The sequence below is a fragment of the Grampus griseus genome (genome assembly GCF_964374135.1).
Source record: "Grampus griseus genome assembly, chromosome: 1".
Lineage (NCBI taxonomy): Eukaryota > Metazoa > Chordata > Mammalia > Artiodactyla > Delphinidae > Grampus > Grampus griseus.
In genome coordinates this window covers 84,231,120-84,250,749 of record NC_139017.1, presented here as the reverse complement: position 1 = coordinate 84,250,749, position 19,630 = coordinate 84,231,120, and positions in this window count along the sequence as shown.

Here is a 19,630-nt window from a genome sequence, read left to right as displayed (position 1 = left end):
TTTGGACACAATGCAATCTGTTAATGTCCCTATGACTGCATCTGATTTTTCACCTGTGTTATGAGACTACTGGCTCATATAGAGCTTTGCAAAAAATCCTTTGGTTCTTATTTTATTTTTCTTTTTTCCCTTGACTCCCTCTTGCCCCCTCCTCTATCATCCCATCAGTTCCTGCCCCTCCAGTAACCATTTTATCTACCTAGTTGTTAACATTTTTCTCCATTCTCATATGGTCATATATAGACAAATACAAATGTACACATATTCAATATAGATTTTTTTTGTCATGTAAAAAAAGTGACTACTTTTTCCCTCCTACTTTTACTTAAAACAATTTCTCATCTAAAACTCCTCTAAATCAACTGGCAGAGTACAAACTTATTCCTTTTAATGGATGTTTCAAAATGTGGGTATACTATATTTTTGAAACCATTCCCCTATTGATGGCATGCATAGTATTTATAATGTGTGTGTGTGTGTGCTGCCACTTAAAACACTGCTCCAATAAATATCCTTGTACATATATATAGGATACATATGTATTGTTTTATACGTATGTATTGTTTTATTTCAATAGTTTTATTGAAACTAGTGGTTTTATTTGAGTAGGATAGATCCCCAGAACTGAGATTGCTGGATCACATTTTTTAAATAATAGCTGTTGCTAGCAGTTGCTTTTGAAAAAGGCTGTAATACTTTTTATTTCGATATCAGCTACATGAAAATACCCTTCACCCCACATCCCTGCAGCAATAAGTATTACAGCCTATTCAACAGCTGTTCTAATAAAACCTCTGTGAAACAAGAGGTCAAAGGAAACTACTTAAACATAGTAAAGATAATTTACTGAAAATCAATAGCAATTATAATTCTAAGTGGCAAAAGATTAAAATTCTTTCATTCAAAATCAGGAACTACACATTGAGCTTTTAATTAAATACATCTCTCAGGTCTCTTTTATGCTTAACTTTAAAATTGATGTATATTACACATATAAAAATGTACAAATCATAAGTGCACAGATCAATGAATTATTGCAAAATAGGGGAATTCCCTGGTGGTCCAGTGGTTAGGACTCTGCACTTTCACGGCGGTGGCCCCGGGTTCAATCCCTGGCTGGGGAACTAAAATCCTGCAAGCTGCGTGGCATGGCCAAAAAAAAAAAAAAAATTATTGCAAAATAAACACATTCATATAACCACCACCCAGGTCAAGAAACAGACACTAGCAGCAGCTCAAAAGCCTTCTTCATGCCCCCTCCCAAACATTGCCCCCTTCCTCCTTCCTCAAGAGAACCACAGTCCTAACTTTTAACCCCACAGAATAGTTTTCCCTGGTTTTGAAATATATAGAAATAAAATAACGCAGTGTATACTCTTCTTTACGTGTCTGGTTTATTTCCCTCAATATTATCTTTGTGAAGTTTTCCATATTACAGATAGCAGTAGTTCACTCATTTTCATTGTGGTACAGTAGTTCATTGTATAAATACTATACACAATTATCTATTCTATTTTTTTTATCTATTCTATTTTTGATGGACTTTCAGGTGCTTTTGAATCTGAATCCTGTCCTCCAATATATCAGCCACCAATACTCCCAGCTTTGTGTCATCAGAAATTTGGATGGTTACATCATCTCTGTCTACACAGATCATTGACTTTTAACTGTTTGACAATACCAGACAGATTTGTGTCAGCCATCTAGAGATCTCCCTTCAGGTTAACCTTAATACACTAATAAATATTATTTGGGCAAAGTTGTTCAATGAGCTAAAACTATAGCTATATGTAGTATCATTGAGCATACATTTCTACACCTCGTCTGATTCAAATAAACAAATATTTCTTGAAGGTCTACTGTGTTCTGGGTACTGACTGGGGATAGAGCAGTGAACAAAACAGATCAGATCCATAGCCTCGCTGAATTTATGTTCTAGTTGATGAGACAGATATAAACAAACAATTTAGATAATTTTATTTAAGTGCATGAGGAAAGCGAAACAGGGCAACAGGCTAGGAAGTAATGAGGAAGGAGGCAGACAGCGTTAGAAGGCAGTAACCACAGGAAGACTGAAGTGTAACATTTCAGGCAAGAGGAACAGCTAACGCAAAGGCCCTGAGGAGCGGTTAAGCTACAAGAAACAAGAAGGTTAAATAACTGTAAATGGAAAGTACATTTCCATTTACAACCAGGGAAGCCCCATCCCAAGCGTTTTGATCAGCTATCTTGCTGAAAACAAATTTAGCATGTCGTTGGTGGCGCAGTGGTTGACAATCCTCCTGACAATGCTGGGGACATGGATTCGAGCCCTGGTCCGGGAGGATCCCACATGCCACGGAGCAACTAAGCCTGTGTGCCACAACTACTGAGCCTGCACTCTAGAGTCCGTGAGGCACAACTACCGAGCCTGCGTGCTGCAACTACTGAAGCCCGCGCGCCTAGAGCCTGTACTCTGCAAGAAGAGAAGCCACCGCAATGAGAAGCCTGAGCACCGCAGCAAAGAGTAGCTCGCGTTCACTGCAACTAGAGAAAGCTGCGTGCAGCAACGAAGACCCAACTCAGCCAAAAATAAATAAAAAGTAAATAAATTTATTTAAAAAAATTTAGCATGCCCTTGGATTTCTTTAATCTGCCTGTCTAGTAATCACGTCATAAAAGAAAACAGCATTACTTAGGTGCCTGCGTGATATGGCCCCTGGTTACCTGGGTAGTCTCATTCTTGCACTCTGCCTCCTGTTTACCATTCCAGCCACCTCAGCTTTTTCTCTGTTCCTCTAGCCTGCCAAGTTTATTGCTGACTCATGCCTTTTTCACACGTGGTTTTCAGATTGTCTCTGTAGCAATACTTCCTACATTCTATTCATCTCCAGGGCTCAGATTACATGCTACTAGTTCACAGAGGATTTCTCTAGCACTGCCCCCTTCTGCAATGAGGCTAGTTCCTCTACTTATGTTTTCACGTGAATCCCAGTGTTTTCTTTCATAGCACTTACCACAAGTTGCAATTATGCTGTAATTTTTGATATTATTTGTTTTCCTCGCTAGAGTTCCACAAGGGGCAGAAATGTGCCTGTTTTGTTTTCTGCTTCATTCCTAGTGCCTTGCACAGTGACTGCGATCTAGTAGGTACACAATAAATATTTGTTGAATGAACGAACTTGCCCTTAGTGGACCCAAGTTGATACTTAGCATCAATTCCTTTAAGTGCTCATAAAACATTTTTTAATAATCCACCCAAAATCTTCCAGGGATCATTGAAGATTTTAAGACCATAATTTTTTTTTTTTTTTTTTTTTGCGGTACGCGGGCCTTTCACTGTTGTGGCCTCTTCCTTTCTGGAGCACAGGCTCCGGAGGCGCAGGCTCAGCGGCCATGGCTCACGGACCCAGCCGCTCCGCGGCATGCGGGATCCTCCTGGACCGGGTCACAAACCCATGTCCCCTGCATTGGCAGGCGGACTCTCAACCACTGCGCCACCAGGGAAGTCCAAGACCATAATTTTTAAGGTCTCATTTTTTTTCCACATGAAATACTTTTTTGGAGAGTAAAATTTATGTATTATATAGATGTAATTTAAAAGTAGTACCGAATATTTATAATGAAAAAACAAAACAAAACAAAACCTGCTCTACTCCCCAGTCTTACTCTCTAGATAGGCAGCTATTTTAAACTAAGCAGGTTTGGTCAATCCTCCATCTTCAAAAGAAGCCCTTTTTCACGCTTGAAAATCAGTACATGTCACCTTCCGACACGTTTCCTGCTTTCAGTAATTTTTATAATATTTCTATTTGTGGTTTGCAATCATATTAGCTATTTCTTTCATTACCTTTCAGTATTGGGATTAGAAATCTTGATTTGTCCAAAGCAGTGGTATATCTCATATAAGCTCTCCTCAGTAGTAGTTCAAATTTCTTACCTATGTTTGTTCTTCCTGTTCCAGCATGAAAATTATCCTCCTTTTTTTTTTTTACTGAGGTAGAACTCACCATAAATTTCACCTTTTGAAAAAAGTATCTTTCTTGTTGAGGAAGGTGGAAAGAAAAGTAAACCTTACATGGCTCACCAGCAGACATACTGCTGCTTTCTAGAAACAATGGTCTCTTGCCCAGGATGGCCTGGGTTCCAAAGCCAAGGTAAGGAGGGAGGACGATAGTGAGGAGTAGATAGGTAGAGGCAGGAAAGTGAAAGCATAGACTGTCTATTCAGAAAGTAGTGAATTCCTTTTAACAATTTTCTCTCATAACAAGTTTGCCATTCCTTATTTCACATCAAATTGTCCTCTATCAATATCACAGGCAAACAGAAATTGGGTGATTTTAAAAAATTAATTAATTTATTTATTTTTGGCTGCGTTGGGTCTTCGTTACTGCGTGCAGGCTTTCTCTAGTTGCGGCTACTCTTCGTTGCAGTGTGCGGGTTTCTCATTGCAGTGGCTTCTCTTGTCGTGCGGGCTTCTGTAGTTGTGGCATGCAGGCTCCGTAGTTGTGGCGCATGGGCTTAGTTGCTCTGTGACATGTGGGATTTTCCTGGACCAGGGCTCGAACCTGTGTCCCCTGCATTGGCAGGCGGATTCTTAACCACTGCGTCACCAAGGAAGTCCTATATATATTTTTTTATATATAGTTTGGAGTTGATGCTACCCAAGTCATCTTAAGAGCCTCTTGTGCTCTAGGCATTGTTACCTTTGGAGATCCTTTGTATTATCACATAAACATATTAAAATGTCACATCCCAAATCAAATAATTAAATCTTGCTATAAAATTTTGACACAATGTTATATAATTTTTCTTTTGAAATTATTATTTAAACTAGAAGTAATATTTAATTTGTTTGCTTATCATTTCTCAAAAATTATTATGAAATCTTATGAATTTATGTAGAATGAAACAAAATCTAGCCTTCAAATGCTTTTCAAATGTAATAAATTTATTTTGAATATTAATTTTATAATTGATAAACTTCACATGATACATGTGTGGACATTTGTTTTACTCGTTTCAAAAAATTGTGCACAGGGCTTCCCTGGTGGCGCAGTGGTTGAGAGTCCACCTGCCGATGCAGGGGACACGGGTTCGTGCCCTGGTCCGGGAAGATCCCGCATGCCGCCGAGCGGCTAGGCTCGTGAGCCATGGCCGCTGAGCCTGCGCGTCCAGAGCCTGTACTCCGCAATGGGAAAGGCCACAACGGTGAGAGGCCCGCATACAGAAAAAAAAAAAAAAAAAAAATTGTGCACAAATATAACTTTTGTTTTAAATGTTAGTATTTTTAAATACATTAAACACTCTATAAATACTTTTTTTTAAGATTTATTTTTATGTGTTTATTTATTTTGGCTGTGCCGGGTCTTAGTTGCCCCATGTGGGATCTTTGTTGCAGCATGTGGGATCTTTAGTTGTGGCACACAGACTTCTTAGTTGCGGTATAAATACATTTTTAAATACATTACATACGTTCACAGAAGATCAATCAATCAACCCAGAAAAGTATAAAACAAAAGTAAAATCCTTTTTCCTATCTAGCATTCCCATTTTCTAGAGTCTAGAAGCAATCACTGTTGATAATGTCGTGTGTCCTTCCAGAAATTTTGCATACATATCCCAGCATGACAATGAAAAAAATTAGTAGTCAATCTAAGAAAGAAATGAAAAACTTTATTCAAGCCAACCTGAGGATTATTACTCAGGAGACAGTGTTTTGAAAGCTCTGAGGACTATTCTGCCCCTTAGAGGTCAAAGCATAGTTACATAAGTTTTCAAGACAAAGGGTTATACATCAAAGTAATATACTGACAGTTTACATAGCCCAAATACTGACAGTTTACATAGCCCAACAAGGTGAGTAGTGGGTTATTGTGACCCCTTACAGGACTGAGAAAGGAATGTTATCTCCTAAGGTGTTACCTTGCTCGTGCCAGGAGGAAATTGCTTTTTTTTGGTGAGTAGATATTCCTGTGTCTTCTAAGGGGATCTAGTTAATGTATAATGCAGGTGCACAATGCACACTAAAGGGGAAGGGGTAGTGGCTCAAACAGGCAGGGAGTGAATTTTATGTTTAAAAATTTTCTTGTCCTGACTTAAAAATAATTTTATTTCATCAATTCCCCTTTTGATCGTTAATCAAAAGGTGATCAAATATCTGGTCCCTCGATGCTAGGATGGTTGCTTACCTCCCCTGGTCCATCATGTCCCTCAATACTGGTTTCTAATAGCCCCGTTCTTTGTTTTCTCTTATGGGGGGGGGGGTTGTACTGGTAGGGTGTCTGGCAAGGACTGACAGTCAATTTTTTTTTTAATAAATTTATTTATTTTTGGCTGCATTCGGTCTTCGTTGCTGTACTCGGGCTTTCTCTACTTGCGGTGAGCGGGGGCTACTCTTCTTTGCAGTGCGTGGGCTTCTCATTGCAGTGGTTTCTCGTTGTGGAGCACAGGCTCTAGGCTCATGGGCTTCTGTAGTTGTGGCATGCGGGCTCAGTAGTTGTGGTGCATGGGCTTAGCTGGTCCACAGCATGTGGGATCTTCCTGGACCAGGGTTTAAACCCGTGTCCCCTGCCTTGGCAGGTGTATTCTTAATCACTGCGCCATCAGGGAAGCCCCGACAGTCAATTTCAAGTTGTCCAGTAGGATTTATGTCAGTTTTACCTTGCATGTACCTTGTGCATGTCCATTATTTTATAGAGAACTATAGATGTGATCAATAGTTTCAGGTTGTTTGGATATCATCTTAGTAGAAGCAGGTGATACCCAGCATAAAGGCAAGAAACTATTACTTTCTTTTTTCTTTTTTGGCTGCGTTGGGTCTTCACTGCTGCGTGCAGGGCTACTCTTTATCGCGGTATGTGAGCTTCTCATTGTGGTGGCTTCTCTTGTTGTGGAGCACGGGCTCTAGGTGTGCAGGCTTCAGCAGTTGCAGCACACAGGCTCAGTAGTTGCAGGTCATAGGCTCTAGAGCACAGGCTCAGTAGTTGTGGTGCACAGGTTTAGCTGCTCTGCGGCTTAGATGCTTCGCGGACCAGGGATTGAACCCGTGTCCCCTGCATTGACAGGCGTATTCTTAACCAGTGGGCCACCAGGGAAGTCCCAAGAAACTATTACTTTTAAAGTTACACAAACTGTAATAAAAATTGCCAATAGGAGTAACTATCATTAGTAAAGATTTAACTCAGCATCCTCCTGAACCAAACCATCTTCCTAGTATTTACCTTAAACTGGGAAGAGGATCATTCAGAATGGTAATTTGATTTTTCATATGTATCATAAGGCGGGTTACATTAGAAGACTCATCAGTATAAAAGCACAACATTCACTGTGTATGATAGCACAAGTTCCCCCTTTGGAAGCTGTTAGAATACTGAGGGCCATGCAATTCTGTAGGACTGCTTTTCTCATCATAGAACCTTCTTAATTGAGCAAACTAATGACTTGGTTACTACGATTTAAAGCTTGCTGGGTGAATTTCGCTGAAGGCTCTATATGAGTAATGACATATTCTGTTTCAAGTGAAGGAACAAATATCATGGCCAAATAATCATACCACTGGAAAACTGATTGAACCCAGCATGACCGGTTAAAGGCAAATTGGCAGGGACTAGTTTCAATGCTACCCGTAGGTGACCTTGAGCCCAAGGGAAACCAATTGTTCATCTTCCTAACCTACCTGGGGATAGCCAATGCTGTATGTAAATTTGTTCCATAAATCGATTGGGTCTTGTTAGCGGCTACCCAATATATTTAACTTCTGGTGAAAAGGAGCCTTTATGGACAGGTTCAGAACAGGTATCATTAATTGGCCAGGTAAGAGTGTCCCACTTCACAAGAGTGATATCGGCAGTCACTTGCATGGTACTAGAATTTCTTTCTTCTAAGATAAAATCTCTAAGGCCTTGGAGAGGAAAAATCCACCAAGATAACCCAGGAGCACTGGACATAGGTAACTGACCACTAAGTCCATGCGCCACAGCTACTGAGCCTGCGCTCTAGAGCCCATGAGTCACAACTACTGAAGCCCACACACCTAGAGCCTGTGCTCCGCAAGAAGAGAAGCCACGGTGATGAGAAGCCTGTGCACCGCAATGAAGAGTAGCCGCTGCTCGCTGCAACTCAAGAAAGCCTGCACACACGAACAAAGACCCAACACAGCCAAAAATAAACAAACAAACAAATTAATTAATTAATTAAATTGGCTGTGCTGAAACTTTTCATAAGGAATTTCAGACTGAAGTTTTAAAAGGCCTCTGAAAGCCGGAAAGCCAGGCCAAGGACTTGTCATAGATTTTGCCTATGCTATTTACAGATTTGGGTGAATTCCACTCTTCTCAAGGTCCCCCAAATATTTTGAGATTACTACACCTGTTAGGAGGTGGCCTTTCTTATTTACCTGGAAAGGCTGCTGTGAACCCTCTAAGTAAGGTACCAGGTTAGGGACCTCCCTGGTGGTCCAGTGGCAAAGAATACTCCTTACAATGCAGAGGACGAGGGTTCGATACATGGTCAGGGAACTAAGATCCCACATGCCGTGGGGCAGCTAAGCCCACGCACCACAACTACTGAGCTCGCGCACCTCAACTAGAGCCCGCCTGCCGCAAACTACCGAGCCCACACACCCTGGAGCCTGAGAGCCCCAGGAAGAGAAGAGAAGAAACCTGCACGTCCCAACTAGAGAAAAACCCATGAGCCGGAACAAAAGATCCTGCATGCCTCAACAAAGTTCCTGTGTGCTACAACTAAGACCCAATGCAACAACAACAACAACAAAATGACGAAAAAAAAAGAGAAAAAGCTATCAGGTTGTTTGTCCAGTGGACTTTATGGTTCCGTAAAGTCCACCTTAGTTCTTTAAAGCTGTCTGGTCATATCTGATTTTATGTATTGTCTAAATATGACATTTCAGTCAAAGTTATGGTAATATAACCAATGTTTCCAATTATGTCTTTTTATAAGGAGAACAGATTCTTATTAAACTTATGTACATAACTATATCACCATAAAAATAAGAATGCTCAGTGAGAGTTTTCAAATTCTGGAGGGATCAAGAAGACAGAAAAAAATAAATGTTTCAATTCTACTTACAAAGGAATAATTTACCAAGTTGCCTAAGCCATATTAGCTTTAAGGGAAAGATTTCCTTATGTCTGGAAAACACATATTAAAAGCCAGTAATAGGACTTCCCTGGTGGTGCAGTGGTTAAGAATCCGCCTGCCAATGCAGGGAACACGGGTTAGAGCCTTGGTCTGGGAAGATCCCACATGCCGTGGAGCAAATAAGCCAGTGCGCCACAACTACTGAGCCTGTGCTCTAGAGCCCGCGAGCCACAACTACTGGGCCCACGTGCCACAACTACTGAAGCCCACACGCCTAGAGCCCGTGCTCTGCAACAAGAAGCCACCGCAATGAGATGCCCACGCACTGCAATGAAGAGTAGCCCCAGCTCGCTGCAACTAGAGAAAGCCCGTGTACAGCAACAAAGACCCAGTGCAGCCAAAAATAAACTAAAAATAAAAGCCAGTAATATTTCAGACAAAATCCATAAAATTATAACCATATTCACCAGTTCACTAAGTCCTATGTAACTAATCCTTTTTGTTAACAGTTTTATGAAGCCATACGGTTTTTCACAAGGATTCTTTAATTTCTTACCCATTCAGCAGTATGATCAGAAAGTTATCAGAAACCTGTACTTCTCAAAAAAGCTCTATGAATCTTCTTGAAGATGTGACATTTTTGCAAAGATAACAGAGTAAAACAATGACTGTCTGTGAATGACAAAAGACTTTAAAAGGCATAGTTAAAAATTTGATTACAATGCAATTGACAAAGAAACTTAGTTATTGTTGTGACATACAACATTTTAAGATACTAATTAGAATTATGATTGATAGCATTATACCAGGACATATCCAATTTTTATAAATTTTATATAATTTCTAGAATATTTATATTAATGACTTTTTATCCATACAATGCAGGCTAAGAAGTTTTATCTCCACTCAGTTGGCAATGCTTCCCATGTAACCCAACATACCGAATAATGCTAATTAGTTTAATCTCTCTCTCTCTCTCTCTCTTTCTGGGATGCTTCAGGGACCCTCTGAAGGATTCCAGAATTAGCTGAAGGCAGGAGAGAATTTTATGTTTAAAAATGTTCTTGTCCTCCTGTAACAGGGAAGAGCCAGATCATGTTGGATCTGTTTCTTTTAAGCTTTTCTTCCCATTGCTTTTGTTCACTAAAAGGATGTAGTCTAAACACAATGGCCTGCCTCAGGGAACCCTGCCCCTCTGCCTGAATGTTAAACCAGAGTGTCTTTGTTTGGGGAAACATCTTGACCCTGTCCACCTGTGGATGGCTGCAAGAAAGAAGAAATGAACACATCCCCTTCCGGAGGTTGGCCATTCCAGGAGATATTTGCAAATCTTATGGCCTTTTTACTTACTTCCTTATCTCCTCCCCATCTCTGTGCTATAAAAGAAACTGGCATCCAAACCCCCGTAAGATGATTTTTGGAGGCATTAGTTTGCCATCTTCTCAGTCTGCCGGCTTTCTGAATAAAGTCGTATTCCCTGCCTCAACATCTCATCTCCAATTTATTGGCCTGTTGTGCGGCGAGCAGAGCGAGCTTGGACTTGGTAACACTCCCTTAAAATAAAAATAATTCTATTCCATCTATATATGTATAAAAATACACAAATGGTATTGCATGATGGGTATTGTTGTGCATCATGATGTTTTTCACTTTCACGTAATTACTATGGAAGTTTTTTTCATACCTATAGATTTATCTCATTGTTTTCAAATGTTGCATAACATTTTACGGGATGAACTATAATGTATTGAGCTAGTGCCCTGTAAACATCTTTTTAAAAATGTTTATCTTTGGGGTGTAGTGGCATCGTGGGTGACTTTTTCTGTCCTATATTTCGAACAGTATTAGTGTTGCTATACCATTTCTATAATTTTTTTAATTAAAAAAAAAGAACCATCTTTTAGGGTGTGGTTTGTAGCAACAAAATTCAATAGGGGACTCTGGGAGTCAGTAAACACTGAGAATGGGCATTCAAATCCACCCACTCAGGAGTAGATAACAGTCCCTAACTACGTTTTCAGTAGAGGTCAAAACCAAATTATTGGAAGTTAAGAGGTGAAGATAATTGCCAGGGCAGGTAATTTGTTAGAGGAGTTTGCCAAAGACTGGTGGAAACAGGACAGAATCTTTAAAGAGCAGCAAAGTTGGGCAAAGCCTTTGTTCCAATGTGGAAAGGCACAGGTGAAACAGGTGTAAGCTCTGCCTCCTTAGCTATTTTGATTATAAGCCTAAAGAAGACTCGATCGACCGTGGAGAGTTGGTAGCAGCCTGAGACAGCTTTCTTACCTTTTTCTTTTTGTTGTTTTACTTGGTAAAAAGTGAGTGAAGGTAAAGTGTCCTTATAAATTATGCTCTTGCGAGGTCAGTGACAGGGCATCGGGAAGGGGAGGAAGCCACTTGACTGCAAATCCCTCACGTTTCACCCATAAGCAAAATCTAGTTTGTGTCAATCTTGCTCTTTTGAAAACGTGGGCCGTGGGAAAATGTATGATATTTAAAATCCTGAAATCAGATTTGCCTTGGTGCGGGTCTTTTTGTTTTTGTTTTTTGGGGTTTTTTTTGGAGGGGGGGAGGGTTTGGATGTGCCAGGCGGCATGCCGGATCTTAGTTCCCCCACCAGGGATCGGACCGAAACCCCTGCAGTGGGGCTGTGGAGTCCTAACCACTGGACTGCCAGGGAATTCCCCTTGGTGACAGTCTTTTGAAGACAACGGAGAGAACAAAATAACGAGAGAATAATGATTAGGTTGATAAACAGAAATGCCTTAGGTAAAATTACTGAGTTTGACAGTTACCCTTTTCTTGTGTGGTTCTGGAAGTAATGTCCTCATCTTTGTTTAGCATTAGGGTTAGCCCTCATGAGGGGGTGGGGGGGGAATCTCCTGCTAGGTCAAAGGGGAAGGTGGTACCAGGCCAGTGGAGATATATTTTGGACAAAGCATTGGATCTTAACACACTTCTCAAATCACACCATTGTGGACAGGGAGTGTTGCCTGCTATCCCAGTTCTAGCCACTGCAGCACTGACAGTATGCCCTGAGGGGAATTCAGGATGGAGAAAAACAGGAAGCATTCTGTGCTTTGGTTATTGGCCCTAGATAGTTAAGATGCATATCTAAGGAGTAATTTCAATGAACCCAGATTTTTGCATCTTCATAAAATAGAAAATCGCTAAAATCATCAAACTTGAGATACCTGTTTTTTGTGATTAGCAGTAATCTTTTGATGTTTGACTACGTTTGTTTTCCAGCAAAAAACTCGTAGACCCTGGCTTTTCCCTTACCTCTTCAGAACAGTTCCTCACAGTTTTCTGAGAAGCTGTCTCCCAGGAGGGCTGTAGTCCTCAGTAAGAGCTCAGAAACAACTTGAAAGTTTTAGATCGTGCATTTTTCTTAAGCTGACACCATGTAAAGAGCATTCTCTTCTAACACCTAGAACGCTCTCTGTTTAGGCTGAATCAAGGTCTCTGGATACACTGTGGTGGCCAGGCTGGCTGCATGTGTGTTGGGGGGTGTGGTGGTCGGAGGAGGGAGGAAAACTGACTTTTTTCATGTTACATCTTTTGTATCTTTTATTATGAAAATAAATCATTCAAAAAATTAAGTTGTTGTTTTAAAGACTTGATTGAAGCTGAGAAGAGAAATTTGGTTTTGTTTTCTGGTCAGCACGGCCCCCTGGATTTACTTCATTTCATTCCTACTTCTTCATTTGCTCTGTGATTTCACAGTGTGAAGTTTTAGTTTAGGGCCCACTCCCTGCAAACCACACCCCTGACCCAAGTTAACTAATCTAATCTAAACAAGTCAATTTATGTGTAACATCTTCTTTTCTTCCACCTCACTTTTTGTTTCCCATCAGCAAACAAAACATCTTGTTAAACAATGATTCTCTACCTCAAGCTTGAGATCTGAGTAACAGGCAGATGCCAGCCCTGCCTGCTGTTTATTAGCTGCATGACCTTTAGCAAGGCTCCGGTAAAATGCTCTGGAATTTGGTTGCCTCATGTGGGGCCGTGGAAGGTGCACTCACTAGGTCAGAGGTCAAAGGGCGTGAGCTAAATTTTCATTCTGCCACTTTGTTGCTGTGTAAACCTGGGCATGCTGCTTGGCCTATGAGCTTCAGTTTCTAAAAATGGCGATAAATCTTCCTTCCAGGGGGGTTGTGAAAGTGAGACAAGATATGTAAAAAGGCCTGATGTCCAGGACAACTGGGTTCTCAAGCCATGTTAGTGTCTTTTCCTTCCTCTTCATCTTTTGATTTGTTTTAACTTTGTAAAATGGGAATGGTGAACTTTGTAAAGCCTGCCTGTTACTCAGGCCCCCTGCCTTTCACAGTGCTTTGCAAACTGTGAAGCAGAATATGTGATTGTTTTGGCACCAGGCAGACATGGGCCCCAGGCTGTGAATTTCTCTGCCCTCTCTAAATTGTGTTTGAATTCCAGAGGAGAGCTCTGTTTTTCTAGGTGGAAATTAGGTAAACTTTTCCAGGAGCTCGCCCCAGGCCGTAAGCTGGGGGCTGGGAGCTCCTTCTGGAAGACCTTTCCATCATTTTCACAGGGCTCAGCATCACAGAGCCACCTGGGGGGAGTCAGGGAAGGGTATTGTTCTTAGAAGCCACCTGGTTGCTGGCTTACTCCCTTAGGAGGAGAGAAGCTGCTCAGACCTTTGAAACACATTACTGAAAACCTATTCACACTTATATGGAAGCCAAACATGAGGATGGCAATGATGATGACAATGACTATAATAAGGATAATAAACCACACCTGCTGTTCACTATGTATACTGTGCTGTGGGAGAAGAGAGGATGCCCTCAGCCCAGTACTTGATTTGACATTTTTTTCTTTTTTTTTGCGGTAACGCGGGCCTCTCACTGTTGGGGCCTCTCCCGTTGCGGAGCACAGGCTCCGGACGCACAGGCTCAGCGGCCACGGCTCACGGGCCTAGCCGCTCCACGGCATGTGGGATCTTCCCGGACCGGGGCACGAACCCGTGTCCCCTGCATCGGCAGGTGGACTGTCAACCACTGCGCCACCAGGGAAGCCCCACTTGATTTGATTTTTAAAGCTTTTATTGCATTTCTATCTCCTCTGAAGTTTTATTCCTATGGCACATGGAGGTGTAAAGTAAAAGTTTTAAACTTAGTCATACTAAGAGGAGGGAAGAGAGAAGACAGTTAAACTAAAAATGAGTAATTTAGTCAATTTAATTAGTTTAGAAAAGAGCCAGAGGTACACATGGAGGTTTAGAAGACTTCATTAAGACACTTGGGGGAGTTCCCTGGTGGCCTAGTGGTTAGGATTCTGGGCTTTCACTGCCATGGCCTGGGTTCAATCCCTGGTTGGGGAATTGAGATCCTGCAAGCCATGAGGTGCGGCCAAAACAAAAGAAAAAAATAAAGACACCTGGCATTGCCACTCAGAGGATTTGTAAACTGTATTAAACAAGCAACTCTCCCTGCCCCTCAGTTTCCTTGTCCTAAGATGAGGAGGGGCTTCCCTGGTGGCGCAGTGGTTAAGAATCCGCCTGCCAATGCAGGGGACATGGGTTTGAGCCCTGATCTGGGAAGATCCCACATGCCGCGGAGCAACTAAGCCCGTGCGCCACAGCTACTGAGCCTGTGCTCTAGAGCCTGCGAGCCACAACTACTGAGCCCACGTGCCACAACTACTGAAGCCTGCGTGCCTAGAGCCCGTGCTCTGCGACAAGAGAAGCCATTGCAATGAAAAGCCCGCGTACCACAACGAAGAGTAACCCTCGCTTGCTGCAACTAGAGAAAGCCCACATGCAGCAACAAAGACCCAATGCAGCCAAAAATAAAGAAAGAAAGAAAGGAAGATGAGGAGGATTGGTGAAATAATATCAAACCCTTCCTAGCTCTAACTTTCCTAGGCCAGATGCTTACAAATTGAAGTTCTTTTGTTTCAACCTGTCTTGTTCCCTGGACAAGGGGGAGGGAAGAAAGGGTCCTAGTTTTTATAGAGCAAGTAGCATATGCCAGGCTCCGCATGAGGGATTTTGTTTACATTAATGTATACATTAACTCCTAGCACAGCATTGCTCTGTTAATTTGACCAGTGGTCTTAAAATGGGGGGTGGGAACGCATGCCAATAGTACCATCACAAGGTTCTCTTATTTCTATCTTATCAAGAAAACAAGAAAGTAATTGATAAACAGAAATGGGTAGACAGAATTGTGTATATATATGTGTGTATATTTATTATAAATAACATATATATAAATTATATATTTATATGTGGTACATAATTTAAATTTTACACTGGGGTGAAAAATTTAAAAAAAAGGAGTTGAAACATTATCCTAGACACTGGAAATAAGATAATTACTGTTAATCTACCAAACAGATATTTTACTTGGGGGAAATTGAGAGTTCGTAGTATGTCCAAATGAATTTTCATGTGTAAATCACAGGTGAGCTGTTTCTTAATCCATCCTTTCTGTCCCTCCTTCCCTACTTCCCTGGCGGTCCAGTGGTTAAGACTCCATGCTTCCAATGCAGGGGGCAATGACACATGTAATTCACTAAATCATTCTCATTGTAAAAGAATAAAAAAACATAAAGCAAAGCCTTCTGGGCCATTTTCCATTCTGCCCTCCTCCCCGCCCCCAGTCCCTGAACTTACCCTCCTACCCAGTCCTCTCCCCAGAGATAACTACAATTATCATTTAGATATATATTCCAGCCCTATAAAAAGTAAAGTTTCCTCATTGCTATCCTTAAGTTGTTGCTTTAAGAAAAAAGAGACGGGAAAGAGTAAGGGGAAAGTGGGACTCGGTAATCTACAAAACGTTTTAGGCAGGACGCTTTTCAAAACCCAAGAGCAGAACTGGAACTTGAACCGCACGTGGTTTCCAACATGAGCATCTGGCCACCTCCACCTTGGTAAATACTGCTGATTGGCTGGCTCTGGCTCTGGCCCACCTGCCAGTGACGGCCAAACACAGGAAAGCTGACAAATCAATAGCATCTTTCACTTTTTAATTTTTATTCTTTTTATTCATCAGTTCCCCCGTACTCTGATGATTGCCGAGAATAGGAGATTCTCTTACACACAGTAGCAGGGAGGCAGTTTCTATCCTCTTTCCTTTCTAAAGGACAATGTCAAGGACATGTTGAGGCCAGGTCAGTAAATGTTACATCAGAGATACTGCTGCTATATTTACTCCCACTTGCCTTTCAAGCAAAGCAATTTATATGATGAAAAACAGCAGAGACAAACTGACCTGGGTATCTTCAAAGAAAACATTGAATTTTAAAGCTGTGTATGATCTTACATTGCAGTAAATTTCTCTGGGGGCTAAATTTCCTTTTTCTCTCTCTTCCCACTTTTTAGAATTCTCTGTGAGGAGAGAGTTAAAGAGACATACTACTTCATCCCAGGCCTACAGACCTGCAGTTGCTATCCAGGGTTTAATTCATTCTAGGCTGTCACCATAGCCTTGAGATGAGAGAGACTGAACAGACAGGAGAATGACAAGCAGAATTACCACTGGATTTGCTTTGGTCTGGAAGTTCCCATATCAGCTTCTGTCCCACCCCCACCCTGAAACCCCTTCTGGACCAATTATTTTTATTCTTCAAACCTCAGTTTTCTGCTCAGTAAAATAGGAAGATTCAATTCTGTTTCACTTGGAGGGATATTGTTAGGAGAATGAATAAATATGAATAAGGTCTTGTGGGAAAAGGAAGGTTATTCAGCACGGATTCAATTCAACAATCATTTCTTTTTTTTATTGAAGTATAGTTGATTTACAATGTTGTGTTAATTTCTGCTGTACAGCAAATTGATTCAGTTATATATATTTTTTTATTTATATGTACATTCTTTTTTTTTTTTTTTAACTGTTTGGCCATGCCACACGGCATGCAGGATATATGCAGGATTTTAGTTCCCCAACCAAAGATCAAACCTGTGCCCCCTGCATCGGAAGTGTGAATCTTAACCACTGGACTGCCAGGGAAGTCCCTATACATTCTTTTTTTATATTCTTTTCCATTATGGTTTATCACAGGATATTGACTATAGTTCCCTTTGCTATACAGTAAGACATTGTTGTCTATCCATTCTCTATATAATAGTTTGCATCTTCTTACCCCAAACTCCCACTCCATTCCCCACCCCTCCCCTTGGCAACCACAAGTCTGTCCTCTATGTCTGTTGAGTCTGTTTCTGTTTTGTGAATAAGTTCTTTTGTATCATATTTCAGATTCCACATATAAGTGATATCATATGGTATTTGTCTTTCTCTTTCTGACTTACCTCACTTAGTATGATAATCTCAGTTGCATCCATGTTGCTGCAAATGGCATTATTTCATTCTTTTTTATGGCTGAGTAGTATTCCATTGTATATATGTACCATATCTTCTTTTATCCATTCAACTGTCAATGTACATTTACATTGTTTCCATGTCTTGGCTATTGTGAATAGTGCTTCTATGAACATAGGGGTGCGTGTATCTTTTTGAATTATGGTTTTGTCCAGATATATGCCCAGGAGTGGGATTGCTGGATCATATGGTAACTCTATTTTTAGTTTTTGAGGAAGTTCCATACTGTTTTCCATAGTGGCTGCACCAACTTACATTCCCATGAACAGTGTAGGAGGATTCCCTTTTCGCCACACCTTTTCTAGCATTTGTTATTTCAACAGTCGTTTCTTGAGTACATATTAAGTGCTGGCAGAGAATACCATCCAGAGTAAAACATTGTACCTACCCTTAAGTAGTTAACAATTTGATAACTGGAAAAAAAAAAAAAAGTTTACAAAGAACCTTAACCTCAGGCAGCAAATGATAAATTACAAATGAGGGAATAGGAGAGGATTAGGGGAAGTTTCAAAGGGAGAAGCTGCATTGAGATAAGAGATAAGAAGAGGACATTCCAGATAGAGAAGGAAGAATAAAGAAAGGTGTGGAGGAGGCAAAGCTCAGGATGAATTCAGGGGACAAGGAGTACAGCAATCTGGCATACGTCAGGGAGCCATGGATGGCAAGCTGGGTTCATACTGGAGAGGTTAAGAAGTCTATACTTAATCCTATAGGTGTCACAGATGTTTCGTTGAGGAAAGACATGATTAAAGTACTGCTTTAGGGCAATTACTATGGTGGCTGGGGTGTGGGTTGGGGAGGGGCAGCTTGGAGGGGTAAAAGGAACAGGTGAGGGTGATGGCAGAGCCTCACAAAGTCTTCCTTGACCCACAGTGAATCTCTGCATCACATGCTGTAAAGGAAGAACTTCCCTCCTAGTATTGACACATTCAGCATTTACACTCACCCCAGTTTGGTTTTGGTGGGTCTCTTTTCCAAGCATGACTCCTGGCTCCCCATTTAGGGGGTGCTTCCTGAGAACAGGGCCTTTATTTGTTCTCTTCCTCTTTCTCCTCTCTGTGCCAGCAGCCCCAATGCCCTCTATGCTATGGCCAGCCACAGCCCTCACTCAGGGTGGAAAGACTGGCGCTTTCTTTCTGCTTTTGTTTTAGGCATTTTTTAGCATCAACCAGGGCATCCAATGAATTCAGAGGGTGAAAAAAGGAAATAATTAGTAGGCAGATGAGGGAGGAGGAGATGTGCCAGTGTCATAATGAAAGACTAAGTTTTGGTTATGGTCCTTTCAAGAAAAATTTAAGACAGCATTTGTTGAGCATTATTATATATCTTGTATTTCACATGCATTATCTCATTGCATTCAGTCGGCAATCCTATGAGATAGTTACTATTATTTACAAATGAGAAAACTGAACAGAAAAGTTCGATAATTTGGTCAATAGCCCATAACAAGTGACAAAGTCAGAATTTGAATCATGTTTCTCCGCCCATTATCTTAACCGCTATAGTCTACTGGTCCTGCACTGTGGTCCTAGATACCGAGGTCAATTAGTTCTTCAGTCCATACCCTTCTCCTCCAGTACAAAGGCACTGTTGCTTGAATGTTTACTGAAGGAGTTGATCCCTTCAGGGTTAAGACTTTGTTACTGGAGATTAAATTGCAAAGCCCTAACCTTTTCAATGCTAAGTAGCTCTCAGGGGGATCTCAGTGCTTGGAAAGATTTTAGCCTGCCAGACAAATATCATTTATTAATTAATTCCATTTCCCATAAGACAACAAGACCTCCTACACTGAGTTGAAGGGACTCCAGACAAAAAAAAAAAAACAAAGAAATCAGAGTAGCCTAAAAAGAAGTGACAGTTTCTATCAGGCTCCTTTGAAATGAAGAGAAGAGCTCTCAGGCCTCCCTGGAACCTCAGGGTAGTGGCCTGTGGGATAGTGAAAACTGAACCCCTGATGGAAATCCCTGCTCCCACCATTTCTGTTAGATTTGCTTGAGTGTCTGGCATTTTGGAGATTTGATGGGAAGGGAGCTGTGAAAGGGAAGAGAGCAGAGCACCTGAGGAATGAGGGAGGGAGGGAGGGACGGTGAGAGAGAGGGAAGGAGAAATTAAGGAGAAGAGAGACTCTGGGTATTCTCCTGGCTTGAGAGTGATGCCTGTAGCTTTTAGCTAATTAACTAAATTAGAGCCTGTTTTGG